Here is a 21,975-nt window from a genome sequence, read left to right on the forward strand (position 1 = left end):
AAGAGAGAGGAAAACGACGAATCTGTCTAAACACAACATTCCATAACCTCACCACACAGATACATCTCCACACAATTGTCCTACATATCAAGAGATATAAATATGGCACTGCACATGTAGGGTTGTTCACATCCATGCTTACATTATGAATCTGCCTCACACTGTACAACTGGCAAAAAAGATCATAACATCTTTGATAAACAATTGCAAATCCAAACAGTATATGAGCCTGCTGATAATGTCACCCCTGTTTTGCTGATACAGTACCTCCAATCAGATCTCTTTGTTGCCTTCTTCTATTATTTATCGGGTGTTTCATTTATTATCCTGCTTTCCTTTTTGTGCTATTGTTTGAATAGAGCCTCTCTGCAAAGCAGTAGGATTAGGTTGATCTGTTTGATGTTTTAATTTACTCTAGCATTTCTAAATCTGAGACAGCAGCATGTATATTCTGTAGATTTAAATCCATTGAAGGAAAAAAGAAATTGAAATGACAACAGAAGAACACATTAATTATTTCTGATGGGCAGCATGTTCTGGGGAACATATTTGTTTACAAATCAAGATAATACTATTGGTAACTATAATATGGTTTCAGGATTATCATTTTGCATTAGGGTGAGATAGTTGTTCTAATTTTATTTAAAAGAAAAATAATAAAAGGGAATGACTAATTCATGAAATGAAACCTGGCCGTCAGCCATCATGCGGCTTCTACTGCAAACACAGGTTGAATTGTGCAATAAAAAGAACAGACATTTTAATTTAGTTCTAAGAAATGACTAGTAGAGAGGAATACAGAAAAGGAAATAGAGGGGAAGTAAGAAATGGAGGGTAGAGAGGAGGAAGGAGAGAGCTGATAAAAAGACTTTACTGCATAGAAACTGTATCTCGCCATTTGCTGTCTCTCTGCTGGGGTTCAGTATCAATCAATATGACTGCCTGTGAGTCACTCTGATGGAAAGAAGCCAAACTTACTCTTGATCCAAAGGAAATGATCCCTAAATCACCTGTTTGACATGAGCCTATCACAAGCAAACACCAGGCAGCTAAACAGCACATACACAAGACAAGACAGTCAACATTAAGTTCTAAGATAAATCTTAAACACCACTTACCCTCAATCGGCAAGCAATTGTCAAACAAAGCTTTGGGTAAATTACCCGGTGGTGTTCTGTATGTAAACGCACTGACTCTGTGTGTGTGTGTGTGTGTGTGTGTGTGTGTGTGTGTGTGTGTGTGTGTGTGTGTGTGTGTGTGTGTGTGTGTGTGTGTGTGTGTGTGTGTGTGTGTGTGTGTGCGCTGGTGACTGGTGATGTCTGGAGTATAATCGTTCTGTCCCGCCTCCAGGCCAACTTTGCCACATGGCTGATGCTGACTGACAGCTGCCTTTGGTGTCCTCACTTCTCTATCCTTATGTCCTTTTTCTTTTGCTTGTGTCTGCCTCCCATTTCCCTTCTTAGAGCCTTTAAAGTCAGTTTGTATGTCCGAATAAATCTGGAAAAATATGGTTTACTAGTATACTTTGGCATAGCAAAAGAGAAAATACTAAAAAGGGAACTTCCCAAATTTTACCTTCATAAATCGCCTGATAGTCATGGTGATTACTACTCAGTCTGTGACAGTTGTACATTATCTACTGTGGCTGGGGAGGAGCTTCATAGAGTAGAGTTGTGTTATGGGAACTGCGATCCAGCGTTTTTGAAGCTTGACCCAAGGTATAAACTAAAAGTCAGGATATCTCACTCTTTGCTGCATCCATGTCGGGGCACCCCGGTTGAGGAACTGTTGTAGACTATACACAAAATGGTACGCTACCCTTTCTCTCAAATGGATTCCATCTCCCCTCTAACAGGTACACAAAGTACTCATGTGCAAAATTACACACATACACACACACACACACACACACACACGGGTATGATCTTGCACCAGCTTCTCTCATCTAAAACAATTTCTTCATCCCCCTCTCTCCATCTCCCAACCACTTACAGCACCACTATTTCTCTCTATTTAGCCTGTCCACATCACCGGGGAGGCACTGCATTGTGTGAGTGTGTGTTCCACCAGAGTGAGTTGATAGGTTGTGATAGGTCTCAGGGAGAGAGCCAGACCACAGCAGTTAACGCTGACCTCTCCATCGCATTTTCCCCACCTCCCACACAACACCACCACCACCTGTCTCTCTCTCACTGTGTCTCTAACCTCTCTTCGTCTGACAATATAGTATATCATACCCCTTTTTCGTCTACTGCTTCTTCCCCTCTAAATTCCCTCTCTCTCCTTCACACTCTCTACCCTATCTTTATTTTTACCATCATCCCCGGTCCTTTTATTTTTCCCAATTTTTCCCCAGATAAGCAAGTTTTATATTACAGTATATCCCAATCTCTGCACTCTCTACCCTCTTTTGCTCGTTTGTCCCTTTCTTCCCTCACTCCACCTTCTTTCTTTCACCTTAAGGCCCCTACACACTATCCAATAACAGCGATCTTGCAGGTTCATTGCCTGTCACACTGCAATATGAATTTAATAAAATCTTGGTCACGATCTGTGTCTCTGTGACTGTGCGGTATCAATTTTGAGGCAAGTCAGATTGTGCCATGAATACGTGGTGAATCAAAGCACTTTGATGTAAATATAACTTGTCTGTTGAGGCCAGTGTGTATTCTATATTGTTTCATTTTGTTTTTTATTTGGCTGGTTATAGAACCACAGTCTCATTGTAAGAATTTGGCTACAAACTTTAAAACTGTCCAAATTTTGATGCAGGCTATCTTTGGTCACCAAAGCTCAAAATCGGCCGTTGGTGGACACGTCTCCCAGTATGATCCAGGATTTTATTTGACTGACAACCAAAAAGGTCACCACGTTTCTGAGAATTCTCTACTTTTGTCTACGACAACCCATAATTGCACATTGTAGAGTGCCTTTACTCCTCGGTTTCAATAAACAGCAGTGTAACCTTGAGATGTTGAGTCCTGCACCATCCTCCCTCCCTCCATCCTGTCAACGCCTCTACTCAATATAACACTCCCCACTTGGTCAACTCTCCCTCCATCTGTTTCCCCTCCTCTACATTTGTCACCCTCTCACTCTATTTCCCTCATTTGATCGCTGCCTCCTCAAATTGCCTGCCCTCCATTCCTCTGCTCTCTTCTCCATGCATTATCTCCTCATTTCTGCATTCCACATGTTCATATCTATCTAAATTCATCCAACAATTACTGTCTAAATTTAAACTTCATTTTAATAAGCTTTATTCGCCCTTTCCCCATGTCTCAATTTTTTCATTGCCTTCTCTTGTATTTTTTTCTTGTTATTTCTGTCCTCCCTTCCACCCTCAATATCACACCTGTAATTTTGCCTCTCCTACCCCTCTATCTGCTTGCCTCCCCTGAGTTTCCTTACTCTCCCCCTCCCACCTGCTCCTCATTGCCTTCCTCTTCCTCCACTGTGCACTGGTCATTCATTTATCTGTTTATCCAGCCCATGGCTGTGTGTGTGTGTGTGTGTGTGAGTGTGTGTGTGTGCAGTGATAATGAGGGGGCTGGCTGATCTAAACTTTGCAAAATGAACCAATCAACCCTCACTAATAAAAGAACTTCCATACACACATATTGCTGCAGTGAGCCACGGTCACTGTGACACACCATATATCCTGTGGTCCATTCCTCAACACTTGGTTTCCCCCGCACCTCATTACTGTGCAATTTAACTGGCAAATTTGGTCTTTCAGTGTCTCATCTAACGTCTCCGGTTTATTTTTCAGCCTCCCTCTCTTCACACCCTTTCTTTTTTGTCCTTGTCAACTCGGCTTGTTTGTCTCTCTCCTTTTTCTGTCTCAACCCTCTGTATTTTTTACATTTAAAGACATGGACTAGAACTGTCATCAAAGGTTGTCAGAATAGCCAAAAATACTGCATTAGGTGACAATAAAATCAGGTTTTGTTGACTAGTCATTAGAAATATAATATGATCTTTCAACGATTCATGCAAATGCTACCTGATTGCTGTCATTTTTTCTCAGACAAATGTAATCCTCTGTCAAACCATCTTCAATGTCTCTACTTTTATAGCATCCTGTCTCTGTCACTATTTCTCTGTCACTCTCTTTTTCTATAGCCCTTTCAACTTTTAATTAATTTACTGAATGCTTTCTGGCATGACACACAGATCCTCGTTTTTTTGCCAAAGTAGAAAAATGAAGTGCATTCACTAAGGCTCACATTCAGGGTTGCGATAAGCACACATAATGAGGATTTATCTGCAAAATTGTGGGCGTTAGCATTTAGACATAAGCGCTTGTGAGACACCTCGGAAGCTGCTACATGTGCTGGGTGGAGTTTCTCAAAAGAGTGTAATTTACCGCAAAATCTCCAGTATTTACTACATGATGTCTGCTTTGGAGACAGAAATGGCCTTAGGACAGCGGCCACTGTGCGTTTTTGATTAGACTCCAATTCAATACACGCTATAAAGACAACAATTTGATTTAATTTGTCCCAGCTGATATTACATTCAGCACAGGCAAGCTCTTAAGCCTCAAGCCATTTTCAAATTAGAGCAGTGGATAATGTCATCCACTTAAAAAAAAGAAAAAAGTGTATTATAGAGCTAATGAAGAACAGTAATGATGAAGCTATTCTAAACATACAGTAGACTTAAAGCCCTGCTTCTTAGGCCTATCTGATGCATCTCTTCAAACCTCAGTTTCTTTTTTTTTTTTAAATCACTTTTTCTGGGATTTGGGGTGTTATTTTGTGTCTCTGGTGCTTCCACACGTATACAAACTTGGAAAAAAAAAACATCCATGCTGTTTTGAGTGAGATACGGGTTTCTGAACGTATCCTGCCTTCAGTCTCTGGGTGAGCTGGTCAAAATCTGCAGGGCCGTCTACATCATTGGCCAAAACATTTGGTGTGTGCTAACCACTTTAGCTAATACCACATCAGCTAGCTGTTCCTCCAACTTCGGTCAGTACAAGGCAGATTAGCCGGGAGACTTCTTCTAAACGAGGGCGCACTTCCAACTTTGCGTGGAATACCTGCAGACGAGGGACATGTAAGTAGTTTTGCCATTGAGAATGAGGTGGCTAACTGCTAGCAGCGCTAGCTTCTAGCTAGTAGTCCTTACCTAGCTACTGCGCATGTGTGACTCCCAACAAAGATGGGATAGAAGTGTGATGCCTCACTCTGTAGCTAAAACAGAGAGCTCAACACACAGGGTCAAAAGAGGAGCTGCAGCACTGTGCAGTAAAACAAAAATATGGTGTTTTTTGAAAATTAAACCATGTACCCTATTCTGGTACAACCTCAAAATACAATTATGAACCTGAAAATGAGCATAATATGGGCACTTTAAGGTAGAAAGAAAGGGGAAAATAGATTTAGGTAGCCTAATTCTAGTGTTTATATGGCATTAGTGTCACCTTAATATAATGTGTACAATATGTCAGCCTATGGTATGTACTTACTGTACACTATAGTGGATCAATGCACAAGAGTTGGTCAGTTGCACAAACCTCTCGCTAACCTTCCATAACAAGCAGCTCTTATGTTCCCTGGAGAGCTGTAGAAACTTGAGTGAAACAAAGCCTGTTAAAAAGTATATTTAGCACTAGATTCTTCTCCTGGAAGTGAACCGCTCTCATAAAATAATAAAAGTTGTTACGAGTGCGCTGGGCTGCTTAATTGCCTGTACGTTTTCTTGAGTTCACCACGGCTCATACATACCCATAAATTGTTCACAGCATTTCAGCTTCATCCCTTATGTTACCTTTAAAATGTTCCACAAGTTACAGCGAATAAGAGAGTCTGAAGTGAACAGCTTTTCATGGTCGATGGTGGACTGCCACCTACTGCGCTCTGTTCACGGCCCCTCGAGGCTCAGCCGAGAATCCAGGAAGAGATGAATTGCTTTAAAATCTTTCCACAGTCCGCCTTTGAGACACTGACTGCGCAGACAGAAATCCTCCTGTAGCGAGCATAACTGAGAACTGATTCATGGAGACAAGGGTGAAAGCAGTATGAGAAGTGTCTCAACAGTCTGAAGCTATTATCATATCTATATATTTGTGTATCCTTCTCCCTGATATGAGTTTGCAGCCCAGCATCCTATTTGGAAAAATGAACTGAATTTTCTTCACACATGCTGCACGTGGAGATTTGTTTCAATGTCCAGATTTAGACCACAGGTGTCTTGTGGTTTTGTGAGTGACTGCTCTGTCAACATTGTGAGGGTGTTCTTTTGAATGGGTGTTCTTTGTTCTTTTATAATATCAAGTGGTTGATTTGTGCCCTTCACAAATGAATGGCAGTTTTTCTTGCTCTTATCCTATTTTCATTAATACCATAGGTCAATTCATTTTCATTTAGAACTGCAGTTTCATTTCCACATATTGATTTCAATTTTAGTTTTGTTGCTATGATTCCACTTTTTCCCAGAAAAGTTTAATATTTTTGTTTTTCTCAATACGGTTTGGGGATTAGCATTTTCATACACAAAGGCAGTGCATCTGATGAAGCAGTTTTGCATTATTTGTATTTTGTCTCAAGCCCAACAGCTCCAGGGGTGTTGAACTTTTTCTGACCTTGGGCCAACTTATAATGGATGTAATTCACTTCAGCCATAATGTCTTTGGTGTGCAAAGAATCCAGCAGTTTACCTCACAGTAACATGATCCATAATGTATTTATACATTCCTCCTCTGATTTCTACCTTACAGCAGCACACTGTTTCACTCTGTTTCTTGGTATGTGGCTCTGTTTTTTTTTCTGATTTTTAGCCGCTGCTTTCTGAGCTCCTGTGTCTCAAAGAAAAGGTTGATCACAAGGATGATGGAGACATAATTGCATTTGAAAAAATCACTGAGAACAGCGACTCGCTCCAGATTTGGCTTCACTCCCACAAGAAACACCTATGATTATGTGTGTGTTTCTGTGTATGTGTATGAGCTACCAGCATACATTTTTGTGAAGCACAGCTGTAGATTCCAAACTTATTTTTGTTGTAATCTCTGTCTTTTTTGTCATCTGCATGGTTGTTGCAGCTCACTTCCTTTCTGCCTGACAGTGCGAATAAAGTCTGTTTGAACGAGAGCCGTCACACATTAAAGTAAATTAGTATATGTCCGGCTGATTTACTTATCATTACCTCAAATTAGACCAAGGTCTGCCAAAGATCTGACTATGTTGGCTGTTTTGGTTATACAGCTTTTTTCCTCAAGTAAGATCTCATTGGTTGAGATTTGAGGTTAGTTCAGGTATGTGACTAAATTTGGTGTAAGGATTGATAAAATAAAATTCACTTAATTTAAAAGAAACGCATAAAGCACCCATCACTTGTAGCACTATACCTCCCTACTGTATTACTGCAATGTTCAACCACTGCCTTTTAATTCAACTGGGCTCTGCCTCCTGTTTCACAATATATATATATATATATATATATATATATATACAGTGCCTTGAAAGTATTGGCCCCTTGAACTTTTCGACCTTTGCCACATTTCAGGCCTCAAACATAAAGATATAAAACTGTAATTTTTGTGAAGAATCAACAACAAGTGGGACACAATCATGAAGTGGAAAGAAATTTATGGATATTTCAAACCTTTTAAACAAATAAAAACTGAAATATTGAAGTGCAAAATTATTCAGCCCCCTTAGTTAATACTTTGTAAGCCACCTTTTGCTGCGATTACACTGTAAGTCTGGGTATGTCTCTATCAGTTTTGCACATCGAGACTGACATTTTGCCCATCTCTTGCAAATCGAGCTCAGTGAGGTTGGATGGAAAGCGTTTGTGAACAGCAGTTTTCAGTTCTTTCCACAGATTCTCGATTGGATTCAGGTCTGGACTTTGACTTGGCATTCTAACACCTGGATATGTTTATTTGTGAACCATTCCATTGTAGATTTTGCTTTATGTTTTGATATTGTCTTGTTGAAGACAAATTCCATCCTCAGGTCTTTTGCAGACTCCATCAGGTTTTCAGAATGGTCCTGATTTGGCTCCATCCATCTTCCCATCAATTTAACCATCTCCCTGTCCCTGCTGAAGAAAAGCAGGCCCAAACCATGATGCTCCACCACCATGTTTGACAGTGGGGATGGTGTGTTCAGGGTGATGAGCTGTGTTGCTTACCCAAACATAACGTTTGCATTGTTGCCAAAAGTTCGATTTGGTTTCATCTGACCACACCACTTCTCCACATGTTTGGTGTGTCTCCCAGGTGGCTTTGGAAACTTTACACTTTTAGGATATTTTAAGAAATGCTTCTTCTGCCACTCTTCCATAAACAGATTTGTGCAGTATCACTGATGTTGTCCATGGACAGAGTCTCCCACCTCAGCTGTAGATCTCTGCAGTATCCAAGTGATCATGGGCCCTTGCTGCATCTCTGATCAGTCTTCTCATGTATGAGCTGAAAGTTTAGAGGCGGTCATAGATTTGTAGTGGTCTGATACTCCTTCATTTCAATAATCGCTGCACAGTGCTCCTGGGAGTTTAAAGCTTGGGAAATTTTTGTATCAACGCTTTAAACTTCTACAACGTATCTCGCCCTGCCTGTGTGCCTTGTTCTTCTGATGCTCTCTGGCTACGGACCTCTGAGACTATCACAGAGCAGTGCATTTATACGGAGACTTGATTACACACAGCTGATTCTATTATATCATTAGTATTTAGTCACATTGGATTTCAGAGATTCACTGAACCTGGAGAGTGCTGCACTAAAGTAAAGGGGCTGATAATTTTGCCCCACTTTTCAGTTTTTATTTGTTAAAAAGTTTGAAATAGCCAATGAATTTCGTTCACTTCATAATTGGGACCCACGTGTTGATTCTTCACAAAATTCAGTTTATATTTGTTGAGCTGGGCAAAGGTCAACGTTCAAGGAATACTTTACAAGGCACTATATATATATATATAATAATGACAATCACACACAGATTTTACTTCTCATAACTATAATTGCAAAGCCAACATTACAGCAAGCTGTAATTCTATGCTAGGGACCCATCGTACATTGGAAATATGAGTGTGCATTGAGTCAACTCTACAAGCAACCAGCCACAGACAGTCGAGTGACCACTTTCAGCAGTAATAGTTCAAGTATGAGTGATTGCAAGTGGAGTGGTTGGTGGATGGCGGTCTGTTAAGCTGCAGCACCAGGAAACAGGCTAACTATAGCACCACCGGTCACCTTTTAACTTCAAGGTTAAGTGAAGCCAGAGCCAACTCAGCAAGGTAAAAACACAAAGCAGCATTATCTGACTGGTTTCTCAAGTAAAATAAGAAACACTAAAACTACAGGTTAATAGTGAAGAAGGTGAGGGAGTAATGACCAAACAGAGTCTGTTTTAAGGTATAGTTAAAGTCGAGGGAGAGAAAGATATACATACAAATAAGGACACAGAAAATAGAAGAAAGAGATAGAGGGTTGCCCCACATGATGCACTCTAGTGGCATCCTCAAGGCTCCCTGAGGGGAAACACACAAACACACAGAACCACTATGCCCTTTCTGTATTTCATCATCGTCCCCTTTTACACATCTTTGCTGTCAACTTGCTAGCTTGTTCCTCATTTACCTTATTTTCTCTCACTGCTTCCACTTCCTGTTTCCTTTTTGGTATTTATCTTGTTTTTTTAGGCACTCATTTTCTCTCTCTTCATTTTTTTTTTTTAAGCACTCATTTTCTCTCTCTTCATTTATTTCATCCCCTTTCTACTCTATCATTGTGGCAATTTCATCCTGCAACCAGTGGTTACACAGTGTTGCCAAGGTGTATGAGAGACAGAAACACAGAGAGAGCTCTGTGTGTGTGTGTGTGTGTGTGTGTGTGTGTGTGTGTGTGTGTGTGTGTGTGTGTGTGTGTGTGTGTGTGTGTGTGTGTGTGTGTGTGTGTGTGTGTGTGTCTGTGTTGACTGGATGCCAGTTGGCCTGTGGTGCAACAAGCTGTTCTAATGAAGTGATCCTATTCGCCCCTCCAACCAATCTGAATTTGTTTTAAAATCAGCAAGCACACAGGGACCCACAATAATTATTTTAACCCATAATAGGAAATATCATGAGAATGATAAATAGTCAGTTTCCTAAGGTGCTAACAACAAAAAAAGAGCTCAAACTAATGCAACTGACTTATTTAGAGGTTAAGACTACCTTGTTTATTTAGACTTGTAGGAGACCAGACTAAAGTCGATACATGGTGAGAAATTGGAAAGGCTTTGAAAACAGTAGGTTGCAGTCAAAGCCGCCAAGTACCCCAGGGTATTTTGGGGAACATTTGATCTCCTCATTTAGAACTTTGAAACTTGACCCATTAAAAAACAGGAAAAGCACATTTCAGTGTAATGACTGTTCATGTTTTTGGAGGTGTGCCAATAATTTAACTCTTGATTAACACTTCATCTGCAATGTTTATATTTATTCTTACTTGATTTTACTTCAAGTCTTATCACCAGGTGGTCATCTGTTTGTTGAGCAAATGTCACAACACAGTGAATCATGCCCCCCATCGACAACTTAAACTAAAGGATTTATTTTAGAGACAAAGCATTATCTTACACTCATATCAGGAGTAATACAATTAGCAACAAGATCCCTGCAGCATCAATAGGCTAATCAGATCAGATAAAAGTTAATCTGATCCTTAGTCTAATCACCTGACCTCAGGCCAACCAATCCCAAGATCAATACTGAATTGCATTATTGGAAACAGATGCCAAATGTGCCAACTGCCTTATGATTAAATATGTCTTTGCTACCAGTTTTTAGCCATGCTAGTGGCATGGCTCTGGCATTGTCAGCCGGTTGTTCCACCACTTCCAGACTAAAATACCATATCTCACAACTATTGGATAGATTGCCATGCACGTTGGTACATATATCCATGGTGCCAAGCTTATGAATTCTAATGACTTTGGCGACCCATTAACTACCCTTCCGGCGCCGGCAGAATGTTAGCATTTGTATTTAAAAAAAGAAAAAAAACTATGCCTTAGTTTTGTGTGGAATGTCTCAAGAATGTTTAAATAGAATGCCAAGAAATTTGGTTCAGGCATTCATATCCCTGTCTGGATCAATTGTTATCACTTTGGTGATCCTTTCCTCTTGTGCCTCCATTAGCTAAAATGGAGTTGAGTATAGTTTAGATAGTTAACATGGTTACATTAATACCTGCTGAACATCATTGTCAGCATATTGCCATGCAAGCGTCAGCACTTAGCTCAAAGCACGGCTGGGCCTACGAACAGCCTCAGAGCTTCTAGCATGGCTGTAGATGCTCTTCTTAAGACTTATCTCTAGAGCAGCTTGCCTTCAGTGGAGACTACAGCAGCCTGCTTTGCAAGGGTTAGCACAGGAAATTGAGTCAACTATGCTCTGGCTCATAGGTGGCTTCCTTGTCACTCTTAGAGGCTGGTAAGTTAAACATCCATACATACAAAATGAATCTCTTTTAAATAGTACGAGTTAGGTTATTTGACATAAGGCTTGTGAGATCTGCCAATTGGAGAGTACATATTTTTATGATGGACAAATTAAATGTCTTCATCTCTTAGCTTTGGCACAGTGTACTATTAAATTGTCACATCAGGTTCCACTGTACAGTGCAGAGTATGTTTAAAACATGACAGGCACATATGAAGAATTTAGCTTAGAGTAGCTCTTTTCCAGAGCAACAATGTGACTGTTATGGCAATATCAGCTTAAATTTCAAGAAGATCACCATAATCACAAGAAACCTGTGATTAGGAAGGCTAATGTCAAGAGGCTTAGGACCCTTCTTGTGAGCATTCCTGTTAGTACATTACACATAACTAAACATGTGATTACTTGACGACATTTAGCATTGGCATACATCATGTATGCATATTTAGCATAATATTTTCTAAACAAAAAGGTTTCGTAGTCCCTCTCCCTTCTCGTAATTATAAGCAACCCTATTGCAGCTCATAATTTAATATACAAAGTGTTTTGTAACTTGCAAATCACATTGTAAATACATAAAGCAGGAATTTAAAACTTAAGGGCTGTTTTCTTGATGTTGTATCAGGGGCCTATTTTCCTTAAGTACTTACTATAGATTATAGAGAATGTCATTTATTTTCCTTATATAAAAGGTAAAGTCAGTTAAACAGGGTTTCATTCTAGTGGACTGTGGATGGCTCACCACAGGTGCACAGATATTCACAGATGTTCACAGGTTTAGTCACCGCAGTACTCATTTGTCGGGTTTTAAAGGTGCATGTAAACAGCTTAACAGGATCAGCTTTAACCTGAGTATGGCAAACATCTGATTTACTCTGAGCAACATTGTCGGCGCAGGCCACACCTGGCTGAGAGAGACAGAGAGGAGGATGGGATAGGAAGTGGGAGAAAAATCATTAATCAGACAGTCAGGCTGACAGCACTCCTGCTGAGCCTCCACAGCTATGTCTGTGTGTGTGTGAGTGTGTGTGTGTGTGTGTGTGTGTGTGTGTGTGTGTGTGTGTTTAGAGAGTGAACACACTGCATGTGTGAGATGAAGCAGACTTGCTGGAGTAGCTTCATCTTCCACTCTGCTCAGAAAACACACACCATCGCTACTTATATAATTGATGGGCTTTGCATGATATATTCACAATACTGCCCACACACACACACACACACACACACACACACACACACACACTCTGACCCAGTAATGCACGCAGCCTGCCATACATGTAATATGTCTCAGCCTCTTGTAAATGTTTGGAGAATTTATTCATGTAATATGCTCTATGTGTACCCAACTGCTTTTCAGGAGAGACAAAAGTCTCAATGGCTTCTAATTGTACCTATCTGATTACTAACGTACACATAGTTTCATCATTGGCTCCATCTCTGCCTCCGTTAAATGGGCTCCACTGGTCACAAGCTATAAGCTTCCCCTTCCAGGAATTTGTGCATTTAAATATTATTCACCAAGTAATTGATCTGCTGCCAAAAAAAAGAATCTGGCAAAAGGGTTGCCATCGTCCTTTGACATATCCTGTGGGATTATGCTAACATATGTCTGGTTTAGAGTGAGTCGCGAAGTGAACGTGTGAATACTAAGATGGCTCTCCTCCTTTTCTTTGCCCTCTCATCCTGCTTGTTCTATCTCATCTGTCCTCTGCCTTCCTTTCTCTCCATCACTTATACTCAGGTCATCCCAGCTATTCAGAGTGAAGAACAGCAAGTAATATGAGTTTAATATTTAAAGATTGAAAGGAAAATTACTTATTGACAAACATTTATTCTACTTTTACAATAAGATTATTTCAATCTTGAGTTATGGCCACCCCTACCACTCTGTCAGGCTGTAGTGAAGTCTCCCTCATGACTTCTACTGCAATATTGCCAATCTGCCACCTGAGTCTAAGCTCCTTTTCCGTGCCACTACACCTACTGTGAGAGAAGTAAAAATATGCAAGTAAAGCTATCTGAGCGCTGAAGACACACACAGAAAAAGGGAGGGAAGTAAACACTTTTTGACACCATTTCTCATCAAAGAATCTGCTGCTGGAAGATTTTTTGCAAGCAATATTACAACTGCCCCCAAGCTCAACAAAGTTCAGTGTACCAAATGTTGCATTGCAGAGACAAACAACAAAAGGTGAGCGTGCTGATGTGCTGACAGATGCTAATAAGCCAATGCAAGGAATTATTGGAAAAAGTGACAATAATGATAAAGTATGCAAAGAATGATGGCCAAAATAAAAAGGCAGTGAGTGAAACTCACAAGGAATTTGCATTGGAAAATCAAATGAGGAATTCGTTCTGGATAACATAGCTAGCCAGTAGTAGTACAGTATCATTACAATGAAGCAAAAACCATATCAAAATCAAATATTTCGATAAAGCAGTCCTGTTCTTTGATTTGTAACTTTGCTCACAATGGTCTAATAAACTAAGTATTAAAGGATAGGTTTACAATGTTTCAGGTCTGTCTTAAAACTCAGATGCCCATATAAACATAGAAACAGTTTTTGCTTGCTTTAATAATTCCTCCATTTCTAATGTAATTGCAATGGATGTAATGGGGGACAAAATTCAGAGTCCTCATTTTATGCAATCAAATGTTCAAAAGTTTAGGCATCAGCTGTCTAGCTGTTGAGTTCATTAAATCAATTTAGTCTTTTAGGTATTAAATCCCCTTTTTGTGTTTCCACAGACAGTGTTTCACTTTTGCCCAGTAACAAAACGAAGGAATTTTGTCACCAAAATAGTTTTAACTTTGTAAGATACCAACTTCATTTGATTAACTCAGATGGCCGGCGCCACATTTCAATGATGGATCTGCCGAAACAAACAAATGCCTTGTTTCCAATGACCTATCACCTATTTTGTTGACTCTAATTTGAAGCTAATTTAAGTCTCTAAAATGTATCAAGTCCACTCCTGCCTACTTTGTAGACATATTTATTAAAGATACCAAATTGCAATGTGCAAAAACAAACAAACAAAAAAACAGAAATCAATACATTTAAAGTTAAGGATTTCTTTTGGCTGCTAATTAGCGATGTGCTCTGAAGCAGAAGTTGTGTAATTGTAATGAATGGAAGTTTAATAGGTTATTAGAAACACTGTTTTAATCTTGGATTCCTCCAAGCCAAAGGAACAAAGAGAAAAGAGGGCATGACATGAATAAAAAAGGCTTCAAAATGATCATCTGAGGGTTTTTTATGTCAGATGTTCAGACACTTGTTTCATCTAGGAGCTGTGCAAGAACCAAAGTAATCAAACTCATGGCATTGCACCATTGGCAGTGAATGTCTCATGCTGTTCAACACACACACACACACACACACAGACACACACACACACACACACACACACACACACACACACACACACACACACACACACACACACACACACACACACACACATGTTTCCCGAGCACATAACCAGCACCTCTCACACATTTCTCACACTTGCTCTCTCACACCCTTCTATGACCCTACTCAGCATGCAACATGAGTGACTTCCTTGGTTAAAGGAAACCCTGGGTGTGTGTGTCTGTTTATTTATCATGATGTGAGGGTTTGTCTATCTTTGCTGCTTTATGTACAACATAACATAATATATGTTAATAGCCATCCTAGCTTGATATAGCTGGTTTTCTCCAACCAGTCTTGTTTGCACTTGAATATGATGTATAATTCATAACATTGCAAAGGTTTTTCACACATCATGTGCAAATGGGCCATTTCAGGGTTAATGCTTGAGCATCAGAGTGAGAGACTATAGTTTCAGAGTGAGTGTTTTAACAGACTGTCCAATATTTAAAGCTGTATTCACAGCCCTGCTCTATCATTCAGACAGTATGCATTCAATGCCTCAATATAATGATATAGCCTTTGAAAGATAGAAGTTTGTGCTCCAATTTTCTCTGTTGAAGTTAGTCTACAATATTTGAAAAAGAGGATAGTGCTTTGCCGGTGCAGTACTAATGGAAGATAGCTGAAAGAGGTGGACTGGGAACTTAATGGCGACCACTGCACATACAATGAGACACAAGCTGTGAAAAAAGCATTCATTGAGGACACGTATACTTTTATATGGGAAACACTTTGCAAAATGTCTCTCAAAGCTTAGTCTTGCCTTGCCAGACCATCCATACGCTGCAGAGCGGAGGAGGATCTGGCTAGTCCACACAGCATTTTGGGAAGGGAGAAAAACGTGCTTTGGTTTATTTCTTTAAACCAGAAAACTCAGAGAAAAGATTTGACAGATAGTCTAGCTAGCTGTCTCAATTTAACCTACAGAGATCTAAGGAGCAGTTAACCATAGTCCTCATAAATTCACTGCAGTTTAAAATTTCAACACAAAGAAAGCAGAAGGTAACGGTCAACGGCGACAATACATGCATCAGGCGGAATTTCCTGCGGCACTGGAGCAATCCCGGAAGTGGAATTTCAAGGATATATACTAAATGTAAATAGACTGTATTTATACAGCGCTTTTCTAGTCTTAACGAATACTCAAAGCGCTTTTACATGGTACAGGAACCATTCACCATTCACACACATTCATACACTGTGGCCGAGGCTGCCGTACAAGGTGCCACCTGCTCATCAGATAAATATTCACACACATTTACTTTATTTATTTAAACATATGTATTTCTACAATATCTGCCCAGTATGTATGCAAGGGTTTATTATGCGTTACATGTTTGTACACAGTTTTGTATCTGCTGTATGTGTTAGGATGTGTTACACTGCTGTATCTATATGGCTCTCAGTTTTAGTGACAGTAGTTAGAGCAGTGTGTGAGTGCAGCCTCGGGACAAAAACAAACTGAGCTTCAGTGTCTACCATTCGCAACCATTCTGTTGTACAACTCAGAGCTAGAGGGCATACATTAACCCACCAATGCAATATAGTTTCTCACTGTTAGCAAAATGAATGCTATTACACCACTCAGTGAATGGAAGGATAGAAGAAATCACAGGCTGTATGTATCCGTCAAAATGGAGGGTAGGAAAAGGAGGAATGGTATATGAAGTGCACTAGAAATAGTTAAATGGAACACTGACAAAGAGAGAAGAGAAATCCGCTCTGATGCATCCACCTCAGCATCACTCCCTCCTCCAGCCCTCTGTCCTTCCACCTCCTCATTTAAATTCCTCATCTCTTGGTCTTGCTGATCAGTTTCCGCTGGATATCGATTACTGCTATAACTGCACAATACTCATCACATGCCCTCTGGAATCACTCTCTCTCTCTGTTTCTACCTTCTCTCACTGCTCTCCACTTTCTCTGTTAATTTCCCTCTCAGCTGGTTTATTTTTGAGCAGGCCTCTTTATTTATCTCATGAAAACATAACCAGGGACTATAATCCCTCTATAGTCTGTGCTAGACAGGAAGTGATGTCAGATGTCTTCCCCCTGTGCGGTCCTTGGGGACATAAATCCAGTAATGGCCTTGTGCTGTATATCTTTTATTACCTACTAATCAGTATTATCTATATGAGGTGCTCAAGACGAGCACTAAGAGCCAATCTATGTTTACACATTTTTTTGTGCACTCATGTTTAATGCCTTTTGCAGCGTATTAAGTGGTTTTTCAGGTTCATAATTGTATTTTGAGGTTGTACCAGAATAGGTAAACATGGTTTAATTTTCAAAAAAACACCATATTTTTGTTGTACTGCACATTGCTGCAGCTCCTCTTTTCACCCTGTGTTCAGGTCTCTGTTTTAGCTACAGAGTGAGACCTCTCACTGCTGTAACATCTTTGTTGGCAGTCGCACATGCGCAGTAGTTAGGTAAGGCTCACAATTAGCAACTAGCTGTTTCTCTAACTGCAGTCAGTACAAGGCAGGATTAGCCGGGAGGGCGCAATTCCATTTTTGTGTGGAATACCTACAGAAGAGGGACATGTAAGTAGTTCTTTTGTAGATTATGGTGAACTTGTGTGTGTTGTAGCAGTGTTTTGCCATTGAGAACAAGGGGACTAACCGCTAGCATGGTTTAGCCCCCTCGTTTCGGCTAGTGACATAGAAAACCCTGCAGATTTTGAACAGCTTACACGGAGACTGAAGGGAGGAAACATTCAGAAACCCGTATTGCACTCAAAACAGCATGGATGTTTTTTTTCCAAGTTTCTATGCGTGTGGAAGCACCAGAGACACAAAAAGCCTAAGAAAAAGTGATTTTTTTCATAATATGGGCACTTTAAGGGATTAATGGTGGGCAGTGTTAAGGCTACGCAAAGTTCAGGAGCCAAGTGTAAGGATAATACAGAGCAACTGGAGACCGGTGTGCTGTACGCTGCAGCACACAGTGCTACTGCAATGTTAGGTGTTCACAGAAAGAGCTTTTAATTTGTAGCTTCATTCACTCCAAATTCTCATATAGGCCTATGCATTTTTTGTTTCTCATTCTGTATTTCTCTTCTTGGGCCGAGTTTCCCGTTCCTCTCTCTCAAAGGGGTCCACCCTTTTGTTGGTCTGATTTCCGTTTCTACCCGTGTCGTTCTATTTTTCCCATTTCTCAGTTGAGCGGGTTGACTTTACCGACCATAGCAGAGAGCTTCATCCCCAGAGTGCTGCTTTTATCTCTGTCCCATCTATGTTTACTCTTGCTGCTTCCGTCTCTCTTTTCGCCTTCACATGTCTGTCTTCAGAGTTCTGACAATATTTCTCAACTCGACTTAACTTTGTTTCAATGTTATAAACTGTTATAGATATTCACAAGAATGCATGCACACTAGTAAATCTCAATTTACAGCCATGAACAGTGACTAACATTCTCAAACGTATATGTTTACATGGTGCGATGCTATTAACATATGACAGTATGCATAGACTACTTCAACGTTGCACTTGCAGTGTATTGCATTGGCGGAACTGGAAACATAACATGCCATGGTTGAAAAAGTCATTTTTGGCAGATTTAGGGATGAATAGAGAAGGAAGGTGTAGGAAGAACAGGTGAGCAGAAAAAAATCAGTTGGTGGGAGAGAAAGATGAAGAGAAGAGAGTTAGGAGGATAGAGTTGATGGAAATGAAAAAGATGAAGATGAAAAAACAGGACAGAAGACGTCAAGAGGAGGGAGTGAAATACGGAGGGGGGGTAAAGTCTTCAAGGACCCCTGCTGGTCAAGCAGGTTCAGTCGCTGTCAGGCTGATGAAACTCATGTTTTCCCAAGTGTGTGTTTGCATGGATTTGAGGATGAACGCCTGTCAGCATCAACTGTCTGTACGCGAACACACACACACACACACACACACACACACACACACAGCTTTTTGATCTGCTTCAGCAACTTCCACACTCACAGAACACAAGCCCCTTTATAATGATACCTGATACAAATGCACTATCATAAAGCATGGTCAAGCAATAACTTTGCAAACTTTTGTTTATATGTGTATGCAGAGTATCTCTCTACATACTGCAAGAAAAGGAAGCACCATTGTGTGTGGGAAGGGAAATGGTAGGAGGGATGTGTTTTCAAGCTTATCCAAGTGTGTAAGTGAAGGAGGAGGAGATGTCGATCAAAAACGAGCATGAAGGAGCAGCATGAGAAAGCAAAAAGAGATTGGAGAGTACAGGACATGAGTGTAAGTCGTTTCTGAGGTCTGTTAACTGCAAACACAAGAGTGCAGAGCACAAGACAGCAGTACAGGACAGGTACAATTGTACAATCATTACAGTGTAAGGCATTTTACATTAAGACCCTACAGGAACAAGCTACTCAATGCAGTCACACAGCAGGCTGATTGGTGCAACTTCCTCAACATGATTTTCCCCACAAGCCGGGGAATATGAAGTGGTCACCTTGCAGTTCACAAGTCTGTCTCTCTAATCTCTGATTGCCCGTGCCTTACTATCAGTATGTGATTTGCACCTTATTTTCCACTCGGCTTCCACCAACGATTGAGAGAGCATGGAAATGTGGAAGGGCAGTTCAGCTGTTCCTGTTTACATGATCCTGTGGGACCCCACAGGGAACCCCTAAGGCGGGCAGAATAGTGGGGTGGGGGAGGTTTTGGCGATGGGCACACAAAACATCCTTGCACCTGCGTCCACTGCTGCCTAGCTATGCCTGAAGCTGCCACTAAGCCCCACAGGCTGCTGAAAAATAATCAGTTTGTACTCTGAATGATGAGATCAGCTAGACTAAGCGCTCTAGACACTGATCCAAGATCAGACCTGTTGCTACCAATAACAGAGCTCTATGAATTGCTCTACAGACTACAATGATCAGCTAGGAAACACATACCTGACTTGCTTTGCTTGCTCTACGAAAAAAAAAGTCACACAGAAAAACAAAAAACCCTATCATTGGTTACCCTGGAGATAGGTTTGTCTGTTAGTGCCAATGACTACGTTCTATCTCGCACTTGAAGGTGTTTCTGTGATGCATAACATGTTGGAAATTCAGCCGAGGGGATGGACATTGATCTATCAATAAGTCTAACTGCCTACTTTCTAGGGCTGGGCGATATGGCGTACAAATAATGTCTTGATATGTTTAGGCTATGCCAATAGATATGATATATATCTTGATAATTTCATATTTTCTCTAACTGTTTCATTTAACCCTTTGATGCGTATGAACATACCACAAGAACATTTTGTAAACTAATCAGAATTTAAAAGGGAACACAGGTCATATATGTATGACATTTTAGAGGGCTTTCATTTTGAAATTCCACATCAGAATGTCCTATGTCCCATTCTTTTTTATTTTTTTTTTCATTGTATTGGCCTATACAGCTGAAGGAAGGAGACCTCTTGTCGTTCAGAATCAGACTAGACCACCTCAGATGGCTCATGTCAACATAAAAGTATGATACAGTAGCTCTACTCTGAGTCCATCCCAGATCCAAGGTCCTTACTTTGTATCTAAGATACCAGGCACCTGACAAAGCAGGTTATTCCAGCCACTTTACTTGTCATTTCATCCTATCAGTCACCACTCAAAGCTCATCACCATACAATTGATTGGGAAAGTAAGAGCTTCAGCCCAACCTCAGCTCCCTTTTCATCACAGCAATATGGTACAGCTCCCACATAAAAGCAGTTGATGCACTGGTCCACCTCCCATCGCACAGTCCATCTCATGCTCACTTAGAGAATAAACTAAATGTGTGTGTGTGTAACACACAGTCAGCTGAAGAGAGGTAATTGGAAATAACAGTCTATGCCACATGCATTTTAAACACATTTGGAGATATCGTTGAAGATATAAACAGCTTTTCATTATACAATCCATTAAACCATTATAATGTAATTCACTACGTCTATGTTTGTGAAAGACCGAGCTAAGACAGAAAGTAGAAATTCTGCAGTTGAGGTAGCATGGGAGTTCAAATTAATGCATTCTTTTTTTAAATAAATGATGGCTACAACGTTGCCAAGATAAATTGAGGATGTCTTCTGCAGTAGTGAATTACATCAGTTAAAATCTTGCAGATAATTTCAATGAGATCCCAGCAAAAAAACAAAATCAAGTTGTCAGGACGAAAGAGCTGTAATTTAATTAAGAACCAGATTTTTTTAAGGGAAAAAAACGTAATGTGCTCCTATCTAATTACAAAAATCTATTATCCTGTAATTCACATAAAAATAATGAATAGCTGAACGCACTATAAAAACATTTTCTTTGGGGAATTTGGGAAATAATGATTAAGACTTCACCAGAAGCTCTCCTACATACCCACCCCCAACATATTTCTTCCTCATGGAAACCCTTGGCATCGCTGCTAAATGTGTTAAATAAAACACTGTGCAGCAACAGATGCATTTCTAGGTCACTTAGATAGAGGCACAGATCAAAATAACACAAACACAGACGCACACACTTTGTACCACAGACATGCACAATTGCAGAGTGTGCTTGTCACAAATGTATGCAGTAGGTAAGCACTAATACAGCAGCCAACGGTGGAATTCAGCGCATATTAAGTCTTCTGACTGTGCCTGTCTACACAATGGCCTAGGGAGTTCACAGCAGATATAGTCATTTAAATAGTTTTCTGCATTTTGCTGCATCATGCCTTTAAATACAGTACATTGTAAACACAGTAACTCCTGTCTTTTCTTTTTTATCTGTATCTGTTATTATGTGTATTTTGGTCTCCGATTTTTTTCTATTGCCGCAGGTCTTGTGTCCTTAACATTGGAATACCTTTTTCGTATAAATAAGAATGGCTAAACAGATTAGGATAATAAGGGTACATATCCTTTTTTTCCTTCTCTATTATTGCTAATATACGGAGCCCCCCTGGTCCCACTTTCTCAAAAAAAATTAATTATAACTATCTCGTGGCCACGATTCAATTCTTCTTCATGTTTTATAGCCTATATTTATACTTTTTACTTGTATATATGTCACAAAGTGGAGCCAGGCAGCCAGAGTTTTTTTATGTTGTATATAGTGTGGTGTTTCGGGTGTTTTATTTTGTATTATGAATGGCTGAGACACAAGGAGGAAAGACGAGCG

General features: G+C 40.1%; 1 protein-coding gene across 6 annotated transcripts in view; it reads right to left on the reverse strand.

The window, feature by feature from the left end:
* zgc:172282 (leucine-rich repeat and fibronectin type III domain-containing protein 1-like protein) overlaps window positions 1–21,975 on the reverse strand; it is a 196,360-nt gene that overhangs the window by 132,208 nt on the left and 42,177 nt on the right. Inside the window, exon 1 of one of the 6 annotated variants that reach the window (XM_039785614.1) lies at window positions 1,119–1,135. The exons of the other annotated variants lie outside the window; for them this stretch is intronic. The gene's annotated coding sequence lies outside the window, so the exon portion shown is untranslated. Of the gene's footprint in view, window positions 1–1,118; window positions 1,136–21,975 lie in introns of those variants that run through there. 6 annotated transcript variants of the gene reach the window in all.

This window comes from Perca fluviatilis, chromosome 2 (assembly GCF_010015445.1).
Source record: "Perca fluviatilis chromosome 2, GENO_Pfluv_1.0, whole genome shotgun sequence".
Taxonomy (NCBI): domain Eukaryota; kingdom Metazoa; phylum Chordata; class Actinopteri; order Perciformes; family Percidae; genus Perca; species Perca fluviatilis.